The sequence below is a fragment of the Aphelocoma coerulescens genome, unplaced genomic scaffold (genome assembly GCF_041296385.1).
Source record: "Aphelocoma coerulescens isolate FSJ_1873_10779 unplaced genomic scaffold, UR_Acoe_1.0 HiC_scaffold_128, whole genome shotgun sequence".
NCBI lineage: Eukaryota > Metazoa > Chordata > Aves > Passeriformes > Corvidae > Aphelocoma > Aphelocoma coerulescens.
In genome coordinates, this window is record NW_027183483.1 from 475,999 (window position 1) to 491,341 (window position 15,343).

Consider the following 15,343-nt stretch of genomic DNA (forward strand, 5'->3'; position numbering starts at 1 on the left):
ACCAAAGTCCCAGGAAAGCAAAGTTCAACTCTCTGTCTCTCTTTCTGGAGAAAAAGTAGCTGAAAACTGGCTGAAAACTGGCTCTGAAAGCAAGCAGAGTGCTTCCCTCCACTCTCCCTCTGCTGCCGCAGCTGAACACAGAGAACTGTCTCTATCTCTGCGTCCTTGAAACAAACTGTAAACTGCTTTGAAGAGTTTGCTCATTTTTTTTTTCTCTTCCCCCTCTCAGGCTCAGTTTAAAGGCATAGAAAGGCACGAAATTATTTTCTGGGCATAGGGCAGAGATATGGGATACAACATCATAAAGTCACCCCAAGACAACTTTCAAGGTTAAAGTTACGTGGGAAAAGAAATAATTTTTTATTTAAACAGATTTGAAGAGTTTTCCGGTTCTTGTTGAGTGCAAGTGTTAATTAGCAAAACATTTGAGCATCAGTGTGGAATATATTCACAGCCTTTCCAAACTTGGCATCAGTAGATAAGATTCATGATTATACAACTGGACTGATTAGCTTTGATTGTGATTTGGTTTTAGGATTATAGAATAATTTAGATTGAAAAAGACCTTTAACCTAACACTGCCACATCCACCACTAAACCATGTCCCTAAGTGCCATATCGACATGTTGTTTAAATACCTCCAGTACCTCAACTTCAGCCACCTCCCAGGACAGCCCATTCAAATGCTTGATAACCCTATCCGTGAAGAAATTTTTCCTAATGTTCTATCTAAACTTCCTCTGGTACTACTTAAGGCCATTTCCTCTTGTCCTGTTACTTATTACTGGGGAAAAGAGACCAATCCCCACCTCACTACAACTGTCTTCCAGGTAGTTGAATAGAATGAGAAAGACCTTCCTGAGCCTCCTTTTCTCCATGTTAGAGAAGCCTACCTCCCTCAGCCACTCCTCATATAACTTACAAATACACCATATTACACAATATAATACAAATCTGTTCAAATCGCACTGAATATTTTTTTTAGTTTCTGCATTATTTTGAATGTTTTATGAATCAACTGATTTCTTTCTGGAAGGAAACTTAGGCCAACAAACTATAATCCTGTAGTATCAATATGGAAATGCTGTTTTTGCTGCTCCCCTATCCTTACTATTTTGCATATTTAGTAACAAGCTTCGTTCAGCTGTAATTTTATGAATATTTGTAACTTATAAGTCCTTTCCTTTTGGCTTGTGCTTCTACCCCCTCATATATTCTGCTAACTCTTTCAGTATTATCAAGATTTTTTAGTGATGTAGAAGGTAGTGAATTCTCTGGCTTTGCCATCACAAAAATTATTTCCATCCCACGGCAAATAAGAGAACTCTACTGTGTTTAATTGCTCATTTGTAAAACAGCTAGATTGTTTTTCTTGTGGCTTTTCTTTTTTGATGTTAATCGTACAAGTCCAAGCAGTTTGGGGTTTTAATGGTTTTTTTCCTTTTATTTCTCCTCTTCTCTCTATTCATTTTTCCACCTCACAGGATTTTTTAAAGATTCCTAAAGATGCCTGCTATTATTACAATGATGTGATACTGTAAATCCTCTTTCTTATCCATGTCATGGTAGTTTTCTTTCAATTTGAGCCTGCCTAACATATTTTCAGTAACAAACCAAACTTTTCTGTACATCCTATTCAGTCTTACTGTTTCTTTATTGAACAGTAGTATCTTTCAAGTGGAGTTTGAGTGATTTATCTATTGGAGATTCTGAAGGATTTAACTTCCACATGAATAATGCTCTGTAGTCTATGGCACATCAACTGCGGAGGAGATGAAAGAATTTCTCCTCAGCTCTGAGCTGGTTGGAATCTGGACTATACTTCAGAGTTGTTTGCTTGGAAGTTTTTATTTCTTTCTATTCCCTCCATATAATTTTCTTTATTACTCACTTTTATCTGAACTTTACCATCACCGTTATAGCTTCAGTTTCTTCCTTCTTATCAAGCAGGGTAAAACCTGAGTGTATTAGTTTAAAAAAACAGTCTAGTTTTTTGTGGGCAGGAGAAAGCTGCTCAAAGCTTCTACTATGTCTGGCACAGAGCCAAGCGCTGAAGGCTCTGACAATGGGCAGGTGCTGTGACCAGCACTGGGAATGCCCGTGCAGCTGGGGTGGCATGGCCAAAAATGTGCAGCCAGAGCCCTCCTGGGGCCAGGGGAGGCTGCACGGCTGGGGCCCTCCCAAGGCCGAAGCCCTCCTGAGGGCAGGAGCAACGTGCCCAGGGCCACCCATGTGGTGCCGGCAGGGACCACGTGGCCAACGACAAAAACATGGCAAACAATTCCCCGACATGGAACACAGTCGAGATCAACCTTTTTGGCATAGCGAAGCTCAATAAGAACTTTTCAATTGATAAAACTTGAGAACAATACTACCTATGGACAAAAATTTTCTTCTGAGTCAGAGAAGAGGAAAAGTGAGGACATGTGAGGAGAACCAACATGGCAGCACCGAGGTCAGTGAAAGGAGGGAGGAGAAGGAAGTGCTTCGGGCATAGGAGCTGAGATTCTTCTGCAAGCTGTGGTGAGGACTATGATACAACAAATTATTTCCCTGTAATTCATGAAGTGCATGGGGGGGGATGCAGAGATCCACGCTCAGCCCATGAGGAAAAGTGCTCATGCTGGAGCACGTGGATGCTGAAAAGCTGTAATCTAGTGAGGAACTCGAAGAGAGAGAGAAGACCCTTTCTTCCAGAGATAGAGAGCCCTTGCTTCCAAACTAGAACAGCTTATCCTTAAAAGACTAAACCCCATGAACTAAAATGACCCACGATGTGCAGCATTGGGAAGACTGCACCGTTCGTGGGAGGGAGCCATGTTACAACAGGTCGGATGGGCTGCTATTCGTGAATGTTAAAACCATGCTGGAGAAGTTCACAGAGAACTATCCCCATGGGAAGGATCCCACGGCACAGCAGAAGAAGGAAACTCCTTTCCTTAAGCGTACTGAAGGAAGATTTTTAGGAAGTGACAAAGACTGACCAAAACCCCATGTTTTTGTCTCCTTGCACAGTCAGTGTGAAAGAGGGAGGGATTGGGAAGGAAAGGTGTTTTAAAGGTTTATTTTAGTTCTCATTACTTTTTACTTTTAATTCTGTTAACAATAAGTCTTCTTTATACTGTTTGAGTTTTGAACCTGTTTTGCCTTAGTTTTTCCCCTAATCCTTATCTCACTCATGAAGTTTTTGTTTTAATTTCCCCTCCTCTGCTCAGCTATAGCAGAGGAAAATAAGTGGATAGTTTTTTGTGAGTGCCTGGCTTCTAGTCAGTGTCAAAACCCCAACAATTTTGGTGGAGACATTCAAAATATCACTGAATTTATTTCAGGGTCTGAAGTAAAACCCTTGATAATTCCAAGAACCCCTAGTATTTACTGACTTGTCCAAGATTAAAAGTCATACCTATGTATTGTTTCTGATCAGGATATCTAAATCTACCTTGTTCTTTTGTATTTTCATAAGAAAATGTGGATAATTTTTGTCCTCTGGAGCTACAAGATGAGTAGATGTACTCAGTGTACATCAGATGTACTCAGGCCCATTCTTACTCTGATCATCTTTCCTTAAATGAGCTGAGCCATTCTTTTCATGTTTTTGCTGACCTCCAAAACATTTCATTTATTAGTATCTCTAGTTCAAATTAGCATTGCTTTTCTTTTTATTGTCTGTCTCCAGGCATTCAAATATAACCTGGTATTCCAGCTTTGAATGGTGAGTGTAATTTGGTTTCCTGTTACCACAAAGATTAGTACTTTAACCTCACTTTAACCTGAAGTGGATGCCTTCAAATGAAGCCAAGACCTTCTCAAAGAGGTGCATTTGGTTTTGTACAGTGTTCTTTTGCTGTTTCATAGGCCTGCTTTTGTCCCTGAGCAATCACCCTCACCCTTCCTTCTTCTGTCACTTTTTAAAAATAGAACTGATTTGATCTTGCCCTCTGGGTTTTCTTGTAGAACAGGGCATCGAGGACTCATCAGATTTTTGTTTACTTTCTTGGAAAACTTGGTCAAATTGCTTCTGTTTGGGTGTAAATATAACATGTGCCTGCAAAGCATAAGATAGGCAACTTAAGTTTAGCTGGCAAACATTTATTTATTTGACTTTGTCAATAGCGCTACTGTTGGGGTTCCTCCCCCCTGCCATGGGGTCCTGGGAGAGGGGACCCTGGGGTAGAGGCATGGCCTAGGCATGGGGTCTCCTGGTCACATGTACCCTAATCCTGTTCCCCGTTGGTTATTTTGTGTTCCCCTGCCCAGGGAGGACCCTGGTTGTCCTGTGATTGCTCAGCTCTTCGGCAGTCCCCCGGCCATGTGGCTGGAGAATAAAGATCTCTGAAACTTCTATCAAGAATCGCTCCCTATTTCTTTCCACGGGCCTCGCTGTCTAATGCATGTTGCAGGAGACCCCATTGCAACATGCTACAAAGGGAAAGGAAAATGTAGAGCCTCGCTCACTTTCTTGCTTCCCTTTTTGGTGGTTTTTGGCTTTTTTCTCTGGTTAACCCTCAGTAATGACTCTTGGGCCAGGCAGTGGTAATGGGACCTGTGAGAAGGTAATAATCCTTTCCCCACCAAATTGTGTTGGGTTGTGCTGTTAGGTAACATTGGCAGAAATTTGGGTGCATGCATGTGAGGAGCAAAATTATAGTTTGTGAATCATTAGATTTTTAAGGTTTTAGGTTTTTAGAGTTGGAAAGTAGCTTTCTCACATGCTTTAATTTTTTTCATGCTTTTGTTTGTAATTGAGTAAAAAAATTCACCTGAATATGTACGTATACAAAAGGACGTGACCCTCACAAAGAAGTGAATATTTGAGCTTCCCATAGAGACTGAAAGATTCAACTGGCTTCATGTTTTCACAAATGTTTTTAAAGGGACTTCATAACTAACTACTAAACATTTTAAAAAGAGCCTTATAAGCTGATACCACATCTCATCTACTGAAATGAAGAAGAATATGATATCTGCTTTTTTCTGTAGACTTTTTTTTTGTCATTGGTAACATTTTTGTCCCAGATTCAGAGCATCACAGATGAATCTCGAGGCTCAATTAGAAGAAACAGCTACTCCAGTCCATTGTCCGTTGTCCAAGATGCTCAGGCACTGCTGACTAATGATTACCAAGAGGAAGAGGTAGTTGGACATAGTGCTGACTAGACATATTTTCCATTGCAATATTTGAAGTGCCACTACTGCAAACTGAACTACACATGAACAATTTAATCATTCATTGTTATGGAGGAGTTTTTAGTCATTTTTTCTACATTCATTATCTTAACCTGTATTTCTTGTCTCTAGATGATGCTTCTGCGACATGAACTATATTCTCTTTCTCAAACTTACTTTCCGTAAAAGAAACACATTTCTGAGATTTCCTGTTTTCTTAAGAGCCAGAAGCAGGGTGTTACATTAATAAATATATTTCATGTTTTCACCAACCATTGACTTCCTTTATAGTTTCTCTGTTGAAATACTGAAGATTCGCAGAGACTGTATTGATATACTAGGTCTTTTAAGGAGATTTCTATGCTTATTTGCAAGCCATTATTAACCCATATATGTCATTACTGCTTTCTGCATGGTGACAGTGAAAGGAAATGGACTGATTTAATCAATGAGTTTAGTGTGCACTTGAAGCGTTGCTCATATCTAAAATGTGTAGCCTAGTTTGTAGAAGTGCTGTATACCATTGTATTTCCCTTTCATCATGGAGTGAGAGAGCAAAGTGTTGTGTTTCATGAATTGAATTTGGTATCAAAATAGCACTAACAAGAATGTGTTTTTGTTGTGTTTGCATTTTTATAGATGTGTATTATAGGTCCAGAATTTCTCTTGGTCTCACTGTCTTTCTAAACATGGCAAATTTTCTTCCATTGAAGTATAGTTGAACTGAACTCATCTTACAGTGTTCCTTTGAAATTTTAGTCCATCAGCTATTGTTCCATGGTATTTATAATATTGGCATGTATTTGTTAGCTTTTTTCATTCTCGTCATAGAATTAATTGTATTCATAGGAATTTCTGATTTGTGGCCTTGAATCATCGTTTAATCATCTGTGAACATAGGAAGACCATCAGACTAAGAGATATTTATATGAACCTCAGAAATTAACTCAAGAATTTGGGAATCCTGGAGGATAAGGACTAGGAAATAATTTAGGGAATATACAGAAGCTCAAAGGCATTTAAAACCACCTGCAATTACAATTTGTGAACCACTAGAGGAATTGCTTTTCTGAGACAAAAGTAGTATTCTCATCTGCTTGGGTTTTATTCGTGCTTTTTATTGACCTGCATGAAATTCTTAATCAACATATATGTGGAGGGACCATGATGATGTCTAACGTGAATAATTGGGGTTCCCAAACAGAACAGGACCTTCAACTCATGATTTAACAAGTCTCTGAATAGCTTTCAGAACTGTTAAACAAAAAGCAAACAAACAAACAAACAAACAATCACAGGAAAAAAATAAATACCTCCTCCGAAACAGAAAACTCCAAAGCACAAAAAGAATCCTGCCCCCAAATACCAATTCATTTATAATTTTCAGAGTCTTAAGTTACTGTATTTGTGTTGCATTTGATGGAAATAGAGAAGTCTATGGACAAAGTATTATGAGGGAAAGTAAGTAAATAATGTGCTAAATATTTAATCTTTCTTTTCTCCAAAGAAGCAAGGGGAATGGAAAATAGAAAACACAATATTCTTCCGACATGCGCTTTTGTGTTCTTGAAGTTGATTTGACTTTCTACTGTTAAAAGGGAAGAGAAGGCCCCTTCATGGCTAGATTGGTTGGATTTGTTATGTAATATTCATAATTTGTTATGTTATACTCTTGCAGGCATAAATAATCTAATTTAATAATTTAAATCTACAGCTAGCCTTCAATTCAGCCAGTCCCATACTGGCGTCATGAGAGTCATGTGGTAGTTCAGCTAAAGGCATGGGAAATGGACAATGTTTACAACAGTATCTGTGAAATAATGTAACTCGTGAACAATGAGAGTACTGGCTTTCAAGTTTTTCATTGGCAAAATGCCCTGATGTTAATAAAGTACTCTCTGGTGAAATTGAAATTCACTTGAGTTCATTACAAAAGTAATGTTCCAGGTAAGATGTAGTTTTGCAAATATGAACAATTAAGTACATTTTTACAAGCAATTTCACTTCATGCTAAAGTCACAATAGTCTCATATTTGTTCACAAAGTAAGGTGCATTTTTCTTTAACCTCTTTGGTTCTCCTGCTATGAAATTCCTTTTCAAAATTTTAATAATGTGTAATTTGAAAATGCTAGTTTTGACTGAATCTTGCGGTGATTATTTGTTTTGTGGCCAGGCCCAGCTGATCCATGATAGAAACACTGCCTCACACTCCGCTCCAGCAGTTGAAGCAAGTGTGGCTGCTGCTATGCCAGAGAAAGTGCAAATGACCTGGACTAAAGAAAAGTTTGTAGCGGAAAAGCATAAAAACAAGGATTCAAATGTGTCTGGCTTTAAAGATATTTTCAACATGAAGCCGTAAGTATGCATGTGGTATGTGGAGCTTTTTATTTCATTGTGTTTATTTTAATGGGGGGAGGGGTTCTAGTTGGTTGTTTTATCTGGGTTTTGTTTTTTAAGTGATTCTGCTTTATTTAAACTTGAATACAAAAATAATCTTTTCATGCACTTCACTTAAATGGCATCCTTATAAAAATAGTATGTACTATGGGTACATTATGGGTCGAATGACTGTAAAGAGAATGTTTTGAGTGAAGTTTAAATATAGCAGACTTCAAGCTGTAAACTCAACATCTGGATTGTACCAGAAAGCATATATGTTAAAAAGCTTAATGATAACTTCTTCTTTCTCCCTCTGTGTGAAAAATTAGTGTATTTTTGTTGTGTTTGGTACTAGAGGGAGTACCAAAGAAGCAGATAGTCTTTCAAGACACTTAGGTTGTGTTTTTGATTTTGGGTGCATGTTTTTTTGGGTGTGGGGGGTGTTTTATTGAACAAAGGAAGAGAGGGGGAGTTGGGGGTTTTTTTTGGTTGGTTGGCTTTTTAATGGACATTCAGTGCTCATCCTGTAAATTAAAGCAATATAAAACTTGTCTAAATATGTATGTCTTGCTATATTAAATATTTCCTGTTTTAAATATTCCCTAATGTCTTCTTCTTAGATAGATAAGAGCTACTCCTTGTGTCAAACCAATGTAGTAGACACAAAAACAATTACAGAAGGAAATCAGTTTGTTTGTTTCCTCATGTTGTGATTTTAGAAGAATAGCTTAAATTATTTTCTGCACATGACCAAACCAAAACTGTGGATGTCAAGGGAAATCTTAATATCTAAAGAAAACATATCTTAAATCTAGGACTTTTAGGCAATGCAGTTAGAAAGCATATTTAAAATCAGTACCTAAAATCCTAAGTTGGTTTGTGGATTTGCTTTGAGCTCTTTAGAAACAGTTTGCCTTCTGCAGATTCCAAAAATTATTGTGCTCATGCTCTAAAGCATTGTCCTGGGCTGCATTATACTCTAATCTTTAAGGGCTTTTAAAATTAGTATCTTTGAAATAGTGTTATCACTACTTTAGAATTGTGCAAGACACTGATTTCAGATATTATTATTTTAAAACTACAATGTGTAGTTGGGTAGAAATTACAGTTCAAACTTGGTGTGCCTGTACAGTATATTAATATCGTTGACTTAATAATGTACCTGATGGCATAATTTTTTCTTTCTATGCATTTGCTTCCCTTTCACATAGAGAATGGGGAAATCTGTAAGTCTAAATTTCACTTCACTTAAACAACATAGGCTGGGTTCTCTGGTTCTTGTGATCTTTTACATTTTATGCATGTTTTTAAATCATAATTTGCAATGCATTTATTCTTTTGTTCCTTTTTAATATAATGTGATATAGCACGTGCTGAAAAAATATTCATCATTGTGACTTGTTAATGTTCTCTTAAGTATTATCAAATTTCTATTCAAGCTAAGTCACAAAACATGTGTTTTAGTTTCTGTAAGAATATAAATATTGACAGTACTCCTCTGCACCAGCATAGTATTTAGTGTTCTAATTAACTACATTTAAAATTGAATATATTTTTATTCTGGAAGAATAGCCTCTCATTGTGCTATAACTACTTGCACAATAAGGAATATTTGTTCACAAAGGGAGCTTTCATGTTTCATCAAAAGTCAGTTCTTGCCTGCCTTCTACCAACCCATGCATGTGTAGAAATAACATAAGTTCAGACATATATGACAGCACACAAAAATGGGATACTACCTCTCTTGAGTGAAATTCACTTGACTGCTCTGCTTTTTTTTAGAGTTCAGCATTTTCTTAATTTTATCTGCTTAACAAATTGAGCTTCTTTTGAAAATTTGGGAAGTTTACTTTGTCTACTAAGTATGATTTCAGTTCTACCAATGTTTGAAGGATAAGTGATGTTAGTAAGCCTCAGTTCACATTTTACACAATGCAAGCCTTTATTTCAGTGCTGAATTTTTTGCCCACTGTCACAAAGTTACACCCTGCGTGTTATTTTTAGTTTAACAATGTTTCAGCTTCAATATTTATACATCTCAATTATACAATCTTGCCTTTCTTCATAGTTCTTGTTTGGTCATCTCAAAATGCAGTTCTGCTTCTAAAAAACTGAGCTTCAAGCATTCCTTTGTTCCATATATGGTTCTTGTGCAGTTGGTTCTTAGGATAGATGGGCATCGTGATAGAAAATCCCCCAGGAGGGACTGATAAACTCAGTTTTAGAAATGTCATTCTCTTGTAGGGGGAAGATTAGGGGTGGCAGAGTATAGAGAATCAATTGAATTGGTAGGGCTGTTTTTCACTGGCCACTAAATTTCAGGCCAAATGCATTTTAACTATTTATTAAAAAAAAAAAAAAAAAAGAAATCTATTTTTGGGCAGCAGATCTTTTGGATAAATGGACTAAGTTAGAGTTTGAATATTTTGGTCACATTGTAGCATATGACTCATTTCCAGCCATGGCTAACTTTACACAGATAGCTGTTTCTCAGGAACTGTAAGGAAACTGTTCTTTTATTTTGTTCTGAAAAGCAACTAAACCATACAAGTGAAATACTACAGTAAGGACTTTTTTTTAAATCCTAGCCGTTTTTTCTTCCTGTGCACAAACCTACAACAATTACATTTGTAGATGCATCAAGGAAAATATTAGGTAATGTTGATAATGTAAGGGAATAGGCTCAATTTCAGTTCACTGCTTACTGCCTTACTCTTACGGTGTGAGAAGCTAGTAATTTTTTCAAAATTCTGTGGTGTTTCTGAATTTTCTTCACTGGCTTATAGAATTTTGTAATGTTTCCAAAGGAGCGTGAATAAAACCTTGTACTGTACAACATAAATACTGTGATCTTTCCATTGCATACCTGTAATTTCATTGTCTGGGAATTCTTGTATAAATCCAGTTACTTTTTTATATAACTCAAACTGGATTCTTAGTGGTTCTTGTCTGAACTTTAATTTCTATTGAAACCAAAGTTTTGATTCATCTTGGTAAAAGATAATTGACAACTGGAAGATTTGTGCATTCTGACAAATTACTTAGAACTGCTTGAATTTCAGACTTAAATGTTCTTGTCAAAGGTATTGAATTTTCTTATTTATTTTGAATATGTACAAATATTAGTGTCCATGAAAATAGCTTGGTTTACATACTTGTAATTTCAAATAAATAACATATGATTCAATTACATAAGTATTATGACAGTGCTTAAAAATGTTTCTTTGCATGCTAGAAATCAGTCAAATGTGAGAAGAATGCACACTGCTGTGAAGCTCAACGGAGTAGTGCTTAATAAATCACAACATGCTCAGCTAGTTCTCCTGAATATGCCTGGACCTCCTAAAAACAGAAAAGGGGATGAAAACTGTATCCTCTACTGTATTTATTCCATATTTCTTGAAATTGAGGGTTTCATTTTTGTGATTCTGCCATTACCTGTTGGGATAACCATTAGTAAGTATGGTAAGCATAAGTCTGCCTTTAAGAAAGTGACACAAAGAGAGTTATAAAAAATCTTGGTAGCGCTGAGGGAGGGGGATTTTCTATTGGTATAAAGCATTTCTTAACTTTGAACTAATTTTAAAATTTCCTACTTTTATCTTTTTTTGTAGGTGACTAGGGAAAAACTAGGAATTTCCCCCAAGTTAGGCCTCACTTCCACTTGAATAACCAGTAATGGGACAGTAAAGGGTGACACATAAAAACTCTTTGATGAAATTGTTGAACTCTATTTTCGCATTATATGTCAGACTTTTTGAGAGATTACTAGCTATTTTGTTTCTCTTCTGAATAAATTCCTTGACCAGATGGTATTTCAGACATGGAATTTCTGGAAGTTCTGACAGAAGGTCTGGATAGAGTTCTCCTAGTCCGAGGCAGTGGACGTGAAGTGATCACCATTTATTCTTAATCTGTTTGCATGTGTTTTTCAAACACCATACACCACCACCATAAGAAGACAAAGTTTTTTGCTATAATTTGAGCAACTTCATTGTGTTCTAGTGCGTTGAAAATTACCTGCAAACTGAATCTTATGATGATGTATTCTTTTTTTCCTAGTAAGATGTTATATTTAAATAATATTTTAAGCAAATTTATGTAGAAAATATTTCTATGGGGAATTGATAAATGGTGGATGGGTTAGGATATTTATGTGTGTGTAGCATATTCTGACACTTCTTAAGCTGTGGTAAAACAAAAAAATTGGTAATGCAATCATATTTTTAAAGATATAGAAATATAAGCAACTTCTGATTATTTTAATCTTTGTTCTGCATCATAATAAAAGGGAAGGGTTGTAGGAAAGGTTGTCTTCTTTCTTTACCAAAATGCTGCTGTGTTGCTTCTGTTGGAATTAGTCCTGGTTCAGGAACCTTCCTTCAGAGAGATATATATATAGCCAGTCAAATTTGTCTATGACATGCATAGAGTGTTTCCCTGAAGTTCATGATTTGCCATACCTGTTAAAAATAATATTTCTGTATTTAAAATACTTAGGTAGCTGAAACCACCAGGTGATAGCAAATAGACAAGCTGTGTGGGTTCTTTTCTATGAGGTACTGGCAGTTAACCATTATCTTACACCATTATACCAATGATGAAACATGAGAGCATCCAACTCATAGGAAGGCGATGGTGCAGAAACTTCACCCGGTTCCAAATATAATTTAACAGTTGATAAACCACAGCAAGGTGGTTAATGAAATGCAGTCTCTTGTTTTCAGATATGTATATTTTGAAAATGTTGTATGTATGCTGCTGTTTGAAATAAAATCTGCTTTTCTCAACTGAACTAGCTCCTAAGTGTTTTTCACTTGAAATTTTTGAACAGTTTAGCTTAGGTGTTCAATAGAAACTTTTTGCTTCTTTTATAATTCTGTTCCTTTCAGGCACTCTTTAGCTTTGTAAATGTTGTTTAAGATCTAAAGTGTATCAGAAGATTGTCCTGCTGTAAAAAGAATGGGTCTATTTAGACATATAAACACTTATTTTGGTTTTTCTTTTTCTTATTCCTTTGTAATACAATCAAGACATCTGTTGCTCAGCCTAGAACAGCAGTGATGCAGTGCCCAAGTACCTGGCTAGGCTCAAGGCCAGGGTTTTTATCATAACACTCTCAGCTGAAGTAAGACAAAGCTATAAACAGCAAAAGCTGAAAACAGCCATTACCTGTCCCTGTGGTTTGATGCACAGGAACAGAGGGAACAAAAAGGTAATCAGATGACCCAGTGAATTCCTGATGACTCAAAAACACTGCTGGGTTACATCAAAAGGCACTTGGAAAGGCATGCTGCACACCAGAATGCCCCCATATACCACTGAGTGTGACTGCAGCTGTGTGCCTTGAGTTTGGAATAGGTTTATGCATAGTCGCTCAGAGGTACCTTGGGGGTGCACCAAAGACACTGCAGGGGCTCTTAGGTGCAATGAAAGGCACATGGAGGCCCTGTGGACAGATGAGAAGGCATATGAAGGTTCTAGATTTGCACAGCAGATCAATTGAATTAAAAAGCATTCTCAGACCAGTGAGGAGAAGAAAAACATCAGCAGATGCCCCTACTGCACTCCAGGTGGCTGTAGGCTTTTCATGGGACATATTAAAAGGCACTCCATGGGCTGTTGTGCAGGGCCATCAGCAGGCATTTATAGACAACTGTAGATGGCTTATAGTAAAAGTAATGATAAAAATTTAGAGATAAGCTTTCAGAGCCATCAGGGACCTACCAAAGGCTCTATGAGTGCCCTTAGGTGCAAGGCAAGACTGACAGGGGTTTCTGTGGGCATAACAGAAGGTATTTGATAAACTTACGGAAGCGGTAGAGAACAAACCTTCAAGCTGGAAAGTACAAAACATCAACTTAGAAAGGAAGCTTTCAATGATCCAACAGCAGATGGGCTTCTGAGACTTTTATACATCCTTATGTGTTACAGGGACCACCCATGCTGTGATGGAGGAGGATGTACGAACACTTCCATGTCAGCTTCATTTTTTTGAGATTTGCTTGTAGGTGCACAGTATTAAGAATTATGGGCTATAAGTTATCAAACACTATGATTTAAAGTGGTGGATAGGTGAATTCATGTGCAAGACTAGTCAGGGCAAAATGCCATTGAGGCCTTATTTCTGGTGATAGTTTGTTATATTTCTTAATGACCTCATAAGAAAAAGCTACAGGACAATTTTGCACCTGTTCTCACCTGCAAATTGCTGTCTCCTGCAGCCTTTAAATATGTTAGGAAGTTAGGTAAAAATCCATTAACTTATGGCAGTAAACATAGACTGCAGATCCAACAGCTGCTGAACTCCTGAGGCTTTCATGCTTTTTGGTGTCAGGTAGTAAATGCACCCATGATGCAGGAGGACGTATGAGTGCACTTGTCTGTTGGGTACGTAATTCTTTTGGATTTTGGTCATAGGTGCACAATATTAAACCTTACGTGTTATAAGCTATGAAATACCATTACTTAAGTGGTGAATAGTTAAATTCACACGCTAGAATGGTCTAGAGAAAGAGATTGTGCCCATCTTTGTCATTTGCTTTTTGTGGTATTTCTTAATGAGTTTGTGAAGTTAAAGCATAGAGTAGGTTGTCCTGTAAATTTGAGAGATGCAAAGGACAGTGGCATAAGATTTAGGTAGTAGAGCAAGCTCAGAGTTCCTGTGATGCTAGGATTCTAAATGGGCTGCCAAGAAGCTTTTGGATCTTCAAAAATTAGAGCTAGAAACACCTTTAACTCCTGCTCACTCCTGGAGCTGGTCTCTCTCAAGAGTCAGGGTTAACTGCTGGTGAAGCTTAGGTGGTAGAGCGAGTGCCGAGTTGCAGTGTTTGGTCAGCAGCTGAACTAGGCCATTGATGTAGGTTTATTCCAAAACAGCTTCCCTCTCTCTTTACCTCAGAACTCAATGACATTGAGTAACAATGAGACCATTATTTGCCTGAAATACCAGGGGGTTTTCAGTTCTAAAAACTCTTTTAAGGACACAAATCAAAAAAGGTTGCAAATGGAAACAGGATTATATTTTATGGTGGGGGTTTTGTTCTTTTTTTTTCCTGTATCTTTTTCAGAACCAATGCTCACAAGCATTAACACAATGCACACATGTAGGCAGGAGCAGGCTGATGTGTTCGTCAGTTTAGCTTGAAAAAATACCCTTGCGGTCTGGCAAAGAAAAGCCACTAAGACTAGCAGCAGGAGTACAGGCCAAGCAGTCCCTGTTTCCTGAAGAGTGAGGATGTGGAGAATGAGGATCAGTATTGAACAAACACAAATGTAGAAGAGGTATGTAGTACTGTAGAATATTTTCAAAAGTATGACACAAGTCAATGACAAGCACACCTTGTACTTTTCAAAACTTGCCCAGCTGTGCTTCTTGGCCAGGGATGTATGAGAAGTGCATGCAGGGACAGCTGAGAAGCAATAGATCCAGATAGTGCAGCAAACCTGGAGTCCTTTTAAAGCACAGGCTCTTTTGCATAAGCAAGATCCCCTGAGGAAATGGAGCTAAGGGTAGTGCAGTGCTCGCTCCCTCTCTAAACTTCCACTGAACAAGAGAAACAGGACATAAGTGGTGCCTTGATAGTGCAAGAGCAGCAGGCATGCACTTGCCTATCCACAGTGGAATTGGTGCTGTTGAAAGCCTGCAAGAGCAAGGTGAGGTCTGCCCTGGCACTTTCTGTATGGGAGAAAGACTCTGGGGAGAGTGAGAGAATGCACTGGCACAGTTCATTGGTAAGACAAGCACATAGCCTCCGGGTTGGTGGTTCTGTTGAAAGGCTGGCAGGAGAAGATAAG

At 37.7% G+C, this 15,343-nt stretch overlaps 1 long non-coding RNA gene across 1 annotated transcript; it reads left to right on the forward strand.

Annotated features, from left to right (window-relative positions):
- The first annotated feature begins 710 nt into the window (after positions 1 to 710).
- On the forward strand, positions 711 to 12,341 carry LOC138100676 (uncharacterized). Its single transcript, XR_011146895.1, has 2 exons — positions 711 to 7,522; positions 10,782 to 12,341. It is a non-coding gene; the product is annotated as an uncharacterized lncRNA (long non-coding RNA).
- The last annotated feature ends 3,002 nt before the right edge of the window (positions 12,342 to 15,343 follow it).